This window comes from Mauremys mutica, unplaced genomic scaffold, assembly GCF_020497125.1.
Source record: "Mauremys mutica isolate MM-2020 ecotype Southern unplaced genomic scaffold, ASM2049712v1 001455F_np12_obj, whole genome shotgun sequence".
Lineage (NCBI taxonomy): Eukaryota > Metazoa > Chordata > Testudines > Geoemydidae > Mauremys > Mauremys mutica.
This window is the reverse complement of record NW_025423206.1, coordinates 1-10,779: the sequence shown is the minus strand read 5'-3', so window position 1 is coordinate 10,779 and position 10,779 is coordinate 1. Positions and strand designations below refer to the sequence as shown.

General features: G+C 59.0%; 2 non-coding genes across 2 annotated transcripts; one reads left to right on the top strand and one right to left on the bottom strand.

Moving 5' to 3' along the window:
* Positions 1-234: 234 nt before the first annotated feature.
* On the bottom strand, positions 235-316 carry TRNAS-GCU. The gene has a single exon. It is a non-coding gene; the product is annotated as a tRNA-Ser (tRNA).
* A 9,881-nt stretch (positions 317-10,197) lies between these two features.
* TRNAF-AAA lies at positions 10,198-10,279 on the top strand. Its single transcript has one exon. It is a non-coding gene; the product is annotated as a tRNA-Phe (tRNA).
* Positions 10,280-10,779: the final 500 nt, after the last annotated feature.

Here is a 10,779-nt window from a genome sequence, read left to right as displayed (position 1 = left end):
GCCTGTCCTGGGAGCGTGAGTGTGTGACCCCCCGCCCATGTCTTCTTTTGAGCTTAGCTGTTAGTATAATAAACATGCTGCTTTCTGCCAAACTCTGGGGGGGTGGGGTCATTAGTCCTCCCTAAGCTTACTATCTGGCCCAATTTTGGGTAACAGAAGCAACATTGCTGGATCGGTCATTGTACCAAAGGGGGAGATGGTTGTTTATAAAGGAGAGTGAAGACTAAATGCAGCCGATGAGGATGGGATTCGAACCCATGCGTGCAGAGCACAATGGATTAGCAGTCCATCACCTTAACCACTCGGCCACCTCATCTGAGCTGTCAAGAAGTGGACAGGAGGAGAAATCTAAGGCCAGCAGAGATAGGGATACTAAGGAGTTTTTAAATACTAAGCATAAGCAGGGGCTGAATGAGCTCCCCCCTCACATCTAGTGAGGAGCTGGGGGAAGACTTCAGGAACAGGCCGTGTTTGCATAGACACCCCTACTCTGCCTAGCTATGCAGCATGACGGGGCCGTTTCCCCAAAATGACCAGTTTGGGATGGTGGGTTACAAATCACTTTAGGATTGAGTGCAATGAAATGTTATTCTCCTCCCTGTCCGAGTGAAGGGCAGCAGAACGTACCTAGGCCGTCCTGAGGGAGGGGTGGGTGGGTGAGGAATCGCTTTCATTGGACGGCAGAGAAGTGATTGAGGACGTCACCCTAACCCAGTGGTCCCCAAACATTTCACACTGCGCCCTCGTGTCCATGGCTGTGGCCCCTCGGAAGCCGCGGTCGAGAACCGGGGCTGGGAGTGGGGCCGTTGCTTGCTGGGGAGGGGTGCGGACAGCGGTAAGGGGGTCGACGCCGGGCTGGGAGCTAGGGGCCCAGGCTGAGGATGGGGTTGGGGAAGAGCTGGGACAGAGTGGGGCTGAGTGGGGCTCCCTCCCTGCCCTCCATGGGGACTGGCTCAGGCCCTGAGGTGCCCCCATCAATCTTCCTCTGTGTCCCCCTAGGAATCACGCCCCACATTTTGGGGACCACTGACCCCTACTCGCTAAGCAGGGGCTAGTGATGCCAAAGCCCAGGGAAAGGGAGAACAAGTGCGGGGGCCCCAGCACCGGAACCATGACCCCCCCACTTCTGTGTGTGGCTCCGCCCCCTTCCACACCTTCCACCCACGGCCCCACCCACTGTCACCTCTGTTCCACCCCTTCCCCCACTGGCCCCACCCGGTCACTCCTTTACCCCGGCCCCGCTGCGGCCCCGAGACCAGAGAAGCTCTGTGCCCTGCTGCAGCCCCCGGGCCGTAGCAGGGAGTGGGAGCTCCTCCAGTCCTGGGGCCACCGTGGGGGAGACTTTTCCAGGGGGGCCCAATTTGGCCAGGGCCCCTAGTCATGGGCCCCACTGTCCCCTTGGCGATGCAAGATTTGGGGAGGCTGAGCCCCCCCGAGCCTCCATTACGAGCCGCCCAGGCTACCTCTGCTCAGTGGGTGGCCAGTTTCTCTGTGTCTCTGCTGCTCGTGCTGGGGAGCCTGGTCGGCCTTAGGGGTGGGGCCCCCGGCAGCCGCCCAGGGCTCCAGGGGGTCAAAGGGCACCGTGTGGCCGTGCAAAGGTGCTCACTGCTCTCCCCTGCCTCAGTGCTCCTCCGTGGCCCCACAGAGGCTGGGGGGAGCGAGGAGCAACACTATGTGCTCCCTGCGTCCTGGTCACTTTCCCCACCGGGGCTGGGCTGTGAGGGGAGCATCAGAAGCTGCTGCTCTCTGCCCTCCCCTGACGCAGCCCGGCTGAGGAAAGTGACCTGGATGCAGGGAGCTCGGATGATGTCCCTTCTCGCCCTCCTGCCCCTGCTAGGCAAGGCTGGTGTGTGGTGTCTCCATGGCTGCACTTTCAGTGATGCAGGTTTCTCGATCCCATTGTTCCAGGGGCATCCTACTAGATTGCCAGCTGCTTTTCACCTGCAGTGTGAAGACTGTGTGTGTGTTGGGGAAGAGTGAGTGTGTTGAGCTAGGTAAGAGCGGATCATTATTATCCCTACTTGAAAGAGGGAGAAGCTACATGTGAGAAAGAAGAATTGACTTGTCTGAGGTCACACAGCCAGTCAGTGGCAGAGTTGGGAATAGGACCCAAGAGCCCTGATTTTCAAACTAACCATCGGATCTTGAATTTCAGACATTTAATGACCTGAATAAAGTGCTCTCACATGAGCTACAGACCAACAACAGTGCACAGGAATTATTCAGCAAGTATTTGAGGAGAACTGCAATGTTAGAGAGAATCATGAACTGCTCAGAGACCATTAATGCAGAGAAGCAGCAAAATCCATCAAACACAGAACTGGTTCTGACTTATTTCCTTGGTCTTAAAAGAGAACAAGGACCTGAGTCTCCTCCCTGTCAATAACCCCCTGCTCAGCCAATCAGGGTAGAGACTGAGGACGGGAGGCTGAGGGTTCTCACCAGAGAGCCCAAAGGATGGCCCAGGTCACTGGTGGGGAGCACTGCCCGAGCACTAGTTCAGCCCCACATTTTTGTGTGGACCTCCCACAGTGGGAGCTGCAGAGCCCTCCCCTGCAACACACACACACACACCCCTCCTGGTGTTGGGAGGGGAACAGGAGAAAGGACAAAAGAAGCAAGAGATAAAGAGAAAGGAGGGAGGGATGGAGGAAAAGGTAAAACAAAAAGGACAAACCCCAATGTCCCCAGTGATTCTAAGGGACAAAATCCCAGGTGCAGAATAAAATTCTGCCTCCTTAAGCTCATGTTTTCCATGCCTAGAATTCAACTGTCAACAGATGGATCAGACTGAACAGGTTTCAAACCTCGAGGAGGCTCTTACCTTCTAAACAGGGACGGCTGTTTTCTAGTAAAATCACTAAAAGGGAAGGAGAAAACTCGAAAGAGGTTCCTCCTGGCGCTCACGTCCGTGAACCCAAATACTCTTTCAGTCCTCAAAGAGAGACCTGGAGAAGGAGACTTGCTGGAGCAAAGCCACAGGGGTCTCTGAGGTTTCCCTGGCCCCTCACCCCTGTCCTGCCTGGCTGATGTCAGCATCTCTCTGTGAGGTCACCACCTCCCCACCACCTTGGACCAATAGGCTGAGGTCCTGCAAAGGCCTTTGTGATGTCACTGCCACACCCCTCCCTTGCTGGGCTAATGTCCTGCCCCAGGCCAGGCACTTTGCAGGTTTGAGCTACTCCCTGTGGATCACCCCACTCAAGGAGCGTTCGTTCTAGGCAGCAAGCCGGCTAGACAGGGAAACATCAGACGCTGCTCCCAATGCTACACTCAGGTTTTTCAGAAATTATGGCCAGAAGAGCCCATTAGAGCATCTAATCATATAATCATAGAATATCAGGGTTGGAAGGGACTTCAGGAGGTCATCTACTCCAATCTACTGCTCAAAGCAGGACCAATCCCCAACTAAATCATCCCAGCCAGGGCTTTGTCAAGCCTGAGCTTAAAAACCTCTAAGGAAGGAGATTCCACCACCTCCCTAGGTAACCCATTGCAGTTCTTCACCACTCTCTGAATGAAAAAGTTTTTCCTAATATCCAACCTAAACCTCCCCCACTGCAACTTGAGACCATTACTCCTTGTTCTGTCATCTTCTACCACTGAGAACAGTCTAGATCCATCCTCTTTGGAACCCCCTGTCAAGTAGTTGAAAGCAGCTATCAAATCCCCCCTCAGTCTTCTCTTCTGCAGACTAAACAAGCCCAGTTCCCTCAGCCTCTCCACATAAGTCATGTGCTTCAACCCCCTAATCATTTTTTGTTGCCCTCTGCTGGACTCTTTCCACTTTTTCCACATCCTTCTTGTAGTGTGGGGCCCAAAACTGGACACAGTACTCCAGATGAGGCTTCACCAATGTCTAATAGAGGGGAATGATCACATCCCTCGATCTGCCGGCAATGCCCCTAATTATACAGCCCAAAATGCCATTAGCCTTCTTGGCAACAAGGGCACACTGTTGACTCATATCCAGCTTCTCATCTACTGTAACCTCTTGGTCCTTTTCTGCAGAACTGCTTCCTAGCCATTCGGTCCCTAGTCTGTAGCAGTGAATGGGATTCTTCCGTCCTAAGTGCAGGACTCTGCATTTGTCCTTGTTTAACCTCATCAGGTTTCTTTTGGCCCAGTCCTCTAATTTGTCTAGTTCCCTATGTATCCTATCACTACCCTCCAGCGTATCTATCACTCCTCCCAGTTTAGTGTCATCTGCAAACTTGCTGAGGGTGCAGCCCATGCCATCCTCCTAATCATTAATGAAGATATTGAACAAAACCGGCCCCAGGACCGACCCTTGGGGCACTCCACTTGAAATTGGCTGCCAACTAGACATGGAGCCGTTGATCACTACCCATTGAGCCCTACGATCTAGCCATGTTTCTATCCACCTTATAGTCCATTCATCCAGCCCATACTTCTTTAACTTGCTGGCAAGAATACTGTGGGAGACTGTATCAAAAGCTTTACTAAAGTCAAGGGATAACACATCCACTGCTTTCCCCTCATCCACAGAGCCAGTTATCTCCTCATAGAAGGCAATTAGGTTAGTCAGGCATGACTTGCCCTTGGTGAATCCATGCTGACTGTTCCTGATCACTTTCCCCACCTTTAAGTGGTTCAGAATTGATTCCTTGAGGACCTGTTCCATGATTTTTCCAGGGAGTGAGGTGAGGCTGACTGACCTGTAGTTCCCCGGATCCTTCTTCTTCCCTTTTTTAAAGATGGGCACTACAGTAGCCTTTTTCCAGTCATCCAGGACCTCCCCCGATCGCCATGAGTTTTCAAAGATAATGGCCAATGGCTCTGCAATCACATCCGCCAACTCCTTTAGCACCCTCGGATGCAGCGCATCCGGCCCCATGAACTTGTGCTCGTCCAGTTTTTCTAAACAGTCCTGAACTACTTCTTTCTCCACAGAGGGCTGGTCACCTTCTCCCCATGCTGTGCTGCCCAGTGCAGCAGTCTGGGAGCTGACCTTGTTTATGAAGACAGAGGCAAAAAAATGCATTGAGTACATTAGCTTTTTCCACATCCTCTGTCCACTAAGTTACCTCCCTCATTCAGTAAGGGGCCCACACTTTCCTTGACTTTCTTCATGTTGCTAACATACCTGAAGAAACCCTTCTTGTTACTCTTAACATCTCTTGCTAGATGGAACTCCAAGTGTGATTTGGCCTTCCTGATTTCACTCCTTCATGCCTGAGCAATATTTTTATACTCCTCCCTGGTCATTTGTCCAGTCTTCCACTTCTTGTAAGCTTCTTTTTTGTGTTTAAGATCAGCAAGGATTTCACTGTTAAGCCAAGCTTGTCGCCTACCATATTTACTATTCTTTCTACACATCGGGATTTTTTTTCCTGCAACCTCAATAAGGATTCTTTAATCCTTTAGAGGATTGGAACTGATTTCAGTGAAGGCACGTTTGCTAGGTTTTTATGCATTTGCACAGGAAAACATTGAGTGTTTTTATTCATTTCAGGGATCCCTATTCAGTGGAACTCCTGAACATAATGGAAATGCCATTATTTTTGTTGAAGGAAGAGGTTTGTAAGGGGGCACTTAGATTTGAGCCAAGGACCAGTTGAACTGCAGTCAAACACTCTACCACTGAGCTATACCCCCATGACTGCTGTGGAGGTAAGTCAGAGATCTTAAAGATTTTGAAGGACAGGCCCTGCCTCAGGGATCTCCTGTTCTGTTGCCAGACCACAGTGCTTTTAAAAATGGGGTTTGATTAAACTTATAGATCCATGTAAACACCACAGCTTGCACACCCACCCACATAGCTTCCCCCAGCGACATAGCTACCACCTCTCGGGGAGATGGATTAACTACACGGACGGGACAGCTCTCTCCCCTCCGCTTAGAGCATCTTCATTATTTATGAATAGGTGGGAAATAGCCTCCTGAATGGACAGTAACCAATGTATCAAATATTGCTGGGTCTGTATTCAATATGGGTACCTGGTCATATTGGCTGGATTAGTAGGAGCATTGCCGGCAGATCGAGGGAAGTGATTATTCTCTTCTATTCGGCACTGGGGAGGCCACATCTGGAGCATTGCGTCCAGTTTTCACCCCCCCCACTACAGAAACAAATTGGAGAGAGTCTAGGGGAGGGCAAAAAAAATGATTAGGGGGCAGGGGAATTCCGAGGAGAGGCTGAGGGCAGGGCCACCCAGAGGGGGGGCAGGTGGGGCAATTTGCCTCAGGCCCTGCAGGGCCCCCATGTGAATACAGGATTCTAGAGTATTGCAACTTTTTTTTATGGAAGGGGCCCCCAAAATTGTTTTGCCCCAGGCCCCCTGTATCCTCTGGGCGGCCCTGCCCCCTCCACCCCCTTGACTCATTCTCCTCCCTCCGAGGCCCCACCTGTGCTCCGCCCTCACTCCCATTGGCCACTTCCCAGCTCCGCTCTTCCACTGTGGATGAGGCCTGCTGGTCCACCTTCCGCTCGCGCCTCTCCTCCCTGAAGGCCTCCTGGTGCCTCTCCACCCCCTACCCCAAGGCCTGCCTGCTGCCCCCACCCCCTCCCCTGAGACCCTCCCTGCCCCCCACCCCCACCTCTCTGCCCCTCCCCTGAGACCTGCCCTGCCCACCGCCCCCACCTCTCTGCCCCTCCCCTGAGACCCGCCCTGCCCACCACCCCCACCTCTCTGCCCCTCCCCTGAGACCCGCCCTGCCCACCGCCCCCACCTCTCTGCCCCTCCCCTGAGACCCGCCCTGCCCACCGCCCCCACCTCTCTGCCCCTCCCCTGACCCCCCTCCCTGCCCACCGCCCCCACCTCTCTGCCCCTCCCCTGAGACCCGCCCTGCCCACCGCCCCCACCTCTCTGCCCCTCCCCTGAGACCCGCCCTGCCCACCGCACCCACCTCTCTGCTCCCTCCCCTGAGACCCGCCCTGCCCACCGCACCCACCTCTCTGCCCCCTCCCCTGAGACCCGCCCTGCCCACCGCCCCCACCTCTCTGCCCCTCCCCTGAGACCCGCCCTGCCCACCGCCCCAACCTCTCTGCCCCTCCCCTGAGACCCACCCCGCCCACCACCCCCACCTCTCTGCCCCTCCCCTGAGACCAGCCCTGCCCCCCGCCCCCACCTCTCTGCCCCTCCCCTGCCCCCCCGCCCTGCCCACCGCCCCAACCTCTCTGCCCCTCCCCTGAGACCCGCCCGGCCCACCGCCCCACCTCTCTGCCCCTCCCCTGAGACCCGCCCTGCCCCCCACCCCCGCCTCTCTGCCCCTCCCCTGAGACCCGCCCTGCCCACCCCCGCCTCTCTGCCCCTCCCCTGAGACCCGCCCTGCCCACCCCCCCCACCTCTCTGCCCCTCCCCTGAGACCAGCCCTGCCCACCGCCCCCACCTCTCTGCCTCTCCCCTGAGACCTGCCTTGCCCACCGCCCCCACCTCTCTGCCCCTCCCCTGAGACCCACCCTGCCCACCGCCCCCACCTCTCTGCCCCTCCCCTGAGAACTGCCCGGCCCACCACCCCCACCTCTCTGCCCCCTCCCCTGAGACCCACCCTGCCCACCGCCCCCACCTCTCTGCCCCGCCCCTGAGACCCGCCCTGCCCACCCCCCCACCTCTCTGCCCCTCCCCTGAGACCCGCCCTGCCCACCGCCCCCACCTCTCTGCCCCTCCCCTGAGACCCGTCCTGCCCACCACCCCCACCTCTCTGCCCCCTCCCCTGAGACCTGCCCTGCCCACCGCCCCCAAATCTCTGCCCCTCCCCTGAGACCTGCCTTGCCCACCGCCCCCACCTCTCTGCCCCTCCCCTGAGACCCGTCCTGCCCACCGCCCCCACCTCTCTGCCCCTCCCCAGAGACCAGCCCTGCCCACCGCCCCCACCTCTCTGCCTCTCCCCTGAGACCTGCCTTGCCCACCGCCCCCACCTCTCTGCCCCTCCCCTGAGACCCGTCCTGCCCACCGCCCCCACCTCTCTGCCCCTCCCCAGAGACCAGACCTGCCCACCGCCCCCAACTCTCTGCCCCTCCCCTGAGACCAGCCCTGCCCACCACCCCCACCTCTCTGCCCCTTCCCTGAGACCCGCCCCGCCCACCGCCCCCACCTCTCTGCCCTCCCCTGAGACCAGCCCTGCTCACCGCCCCCACCTCTCTGCCCCTCCCCTGAGACCTGCCCTGCCCACCACCCCCACCTCTCTGCCCCTTCCCTGAGACCCGCCCTGCCCACCGCCCCCTCCTCTCTGCCCCTCCCCTGAGATCCAACCTGCCCACCGCTCCCACCTCTCTGCCCCTCCCCTGAGACCCGCCCAGCCCACCGCCCCACCTCCCTGCCCCTCCCCTGAGACCTGCCCTGCCCACCGCCTCCTCCTCTCTGCCCCTCCCCTGAGATCCACCCTGCCCACCGCCCCCACCTCTCTGCCCCCTCCCCTGAGACCCGCCCTGCCCCTCCCCTGAGACCCGCCCTGCCCACCGCCCCCACCTCTCTGCCCCCTCCCCTGAGACCCGCCCTGCCCACCGCCACCACCTCTCTGACCCTCCCATGAGACCCGCCCCGCCCACCGCCCCCACCTCTCTGCCCCGCCCCGCCCCGCCCACCGCCCCCACCTCTCTGCCCCTCCCCTGAGACCCGCCCTGTCCACCGGCCCCACCTCTCTGCCCCTCCCCCGAGACCCGCCCTGCCCACTGCCCCCACCTCTCTGCCCCTCCCCCGAGACCCGCCCTGCCCACCGCCCCCACCTCTCTGCCCCGCCCCGCCCCGCCCACCGCCCCCACCTCTCTGCCCCTCCCCCGAGACCCGCCCTGTCCACCGGCCCCACCTCTCTGCCCCTCCCCCGAGACCCGCCCTGTCCACCGGCCCCACCTCTGTGCACCTCCCCTGAGACCCGCCCTGCCCACCGCCCCCACCTCTCTGCTCCTCCCGTGAGACCCGCCCTGCCCACCGCCCCCACCTCTCTGCCCCTCCCCTGAGACCCGCCCTGCCCACCGCCCCCACCTCTCTGCCCCTCCCTTGAAACCCGCCCTGCCCACCGCCCCCACCTCTCTGCCCCTCCCCTGACACCCGCCCTGCCCACCGCCCCCACCTCTCTGCCCCTCCCCTGACACCCGCCCTGCCCACCGCCCCCACCTCTCTGCCCCTCCCCTGAGACCCGCCCTGCCCACCGCCCCACCCTCTCCTCTGCCCCTCCCCTTAGACCCGCCCTGCCCACCGCCTCCTCCTCTCTGCCCCTCCCCTGACACCCGCCCTGCCCACCGCCCCCACCTCTCTGCCCCTCCCCTGAGACCCGCCCTGCCCACCGCCCCCACCTCTCTGCCCGTCCCCTGAGACCCGCCCTGCCCACCGCCCCCACCTCTCTGCACCTCCCCTGAGACCCGCCCTGCCCACCGCCCCCACCTCTCTGCCCCTCCCCTGAGACCCGCCCTGCCCACCGCCCCCACCTCTCTGCCCCTCCCCTGAGACCCGCCCTGCCCACCGCCCCACCTCTCTGCCCCTCCCCTGAGACCCGCCCTGCCCACCGCCCCCACCTCTCTGCCCCTCCCCTGAGACCCGCCCTGCCCACCGCCCCCACCTCTCTGCCCCTCCCCTGAGACCCGCCCTGCCCACCGCCCCCACCTCTCTGCCCCTCCCCTGAGACCCGCCCTGCCCACCGCCCCCACCTCTCTGCCCCTCCCCTGAGACCCGCCCTGCCCACCGCCCCCACCTCTCTGCCCCTCCCCTGAGACCCGCCCTGCCCACCGCCCCCACCTCTCTGCCCCTCCCCTGAGACCCGCCCTGCCCACCGCCCCCACCTCTCTGCCCCTCCCCTGACTTGCCCTGTCCACCTCTTTCCTCGGTCATCTGTTGTTATTCCTTGAAACATCAAGGATGGAATTAAAAGCTGAGTTTACTCCAGGGTGAGGAAAGAAAGGAACCACCAACCCCCTGACAAATCTCAATGCCCCAGAGAAAACCTGCCCCCTGCTATTGCGATCACTGATATGCTGGGGATAAGGCAGGAAAGGGACTGTCTGAATGATCAAGGCAGGAAATGGACAACAATTTACAACAACGTCATTACCACAAACACACTCTCCTCATGCTCCAGCCAGAAGGGAAATGAGCAGGAATTCTTGCAGTTCAGCCATGGACACACTTACACAATGGCACAGCAGTGTGTGTGTTGTGAAAGCTGGTCTGAGGAAACAACTGGAATTGATCACTCAGTGAGAACAGAACTAGAGTGCAGTGAAAAACACATTTCAACCAAGTAGTTGTGGCTGAGTGGTTAAGGCGATGGACTAAAAATCCATTGGGGTCTCCCTGCACAGGTTTGAATCCTGCTAACTATGGAAAAAGTTGTGGTTCTTTAGTTTCAAGAGAGCTGGGTCTTGTCTCACTCTCAAGCTGTGTCTACACTATTGGGTAATGCGGCTTTAAAGTGTTTTAATTAAACAGCTGCTGTATGTCCACACTATGCCCCTTGTGTCACCAGAGCACATCCAGGCTAGAATCTTGGATGGCCACAGAGAGCAGTGCACTGTGGGTAGCTGTGCAACTGGCTGCAGGGTGTTTTGGGAAGGGTTTGCAATGCCTCACGGGCTGGTACAGCATCACATGATGCAGGTTTCTCTATCCCACCGTTCCATGGGCATCTTACTAGATTGCCAGCTGCTTTTCAACTGCAGCGTGCATGGCGGGGTAGAGACTGTGTGTGTGTGGGGAGAGGGAGTGTGTGTGTGGGGAGAGGGAGTGTGTCGCACACTGTCTCTATGTTCAGACAGCTGCTGCAAGCAACCAGTCCTGAGGCAGGGGGAGGGGGCAGCCCCCACATCAGCTCCCGCTTCTCTCA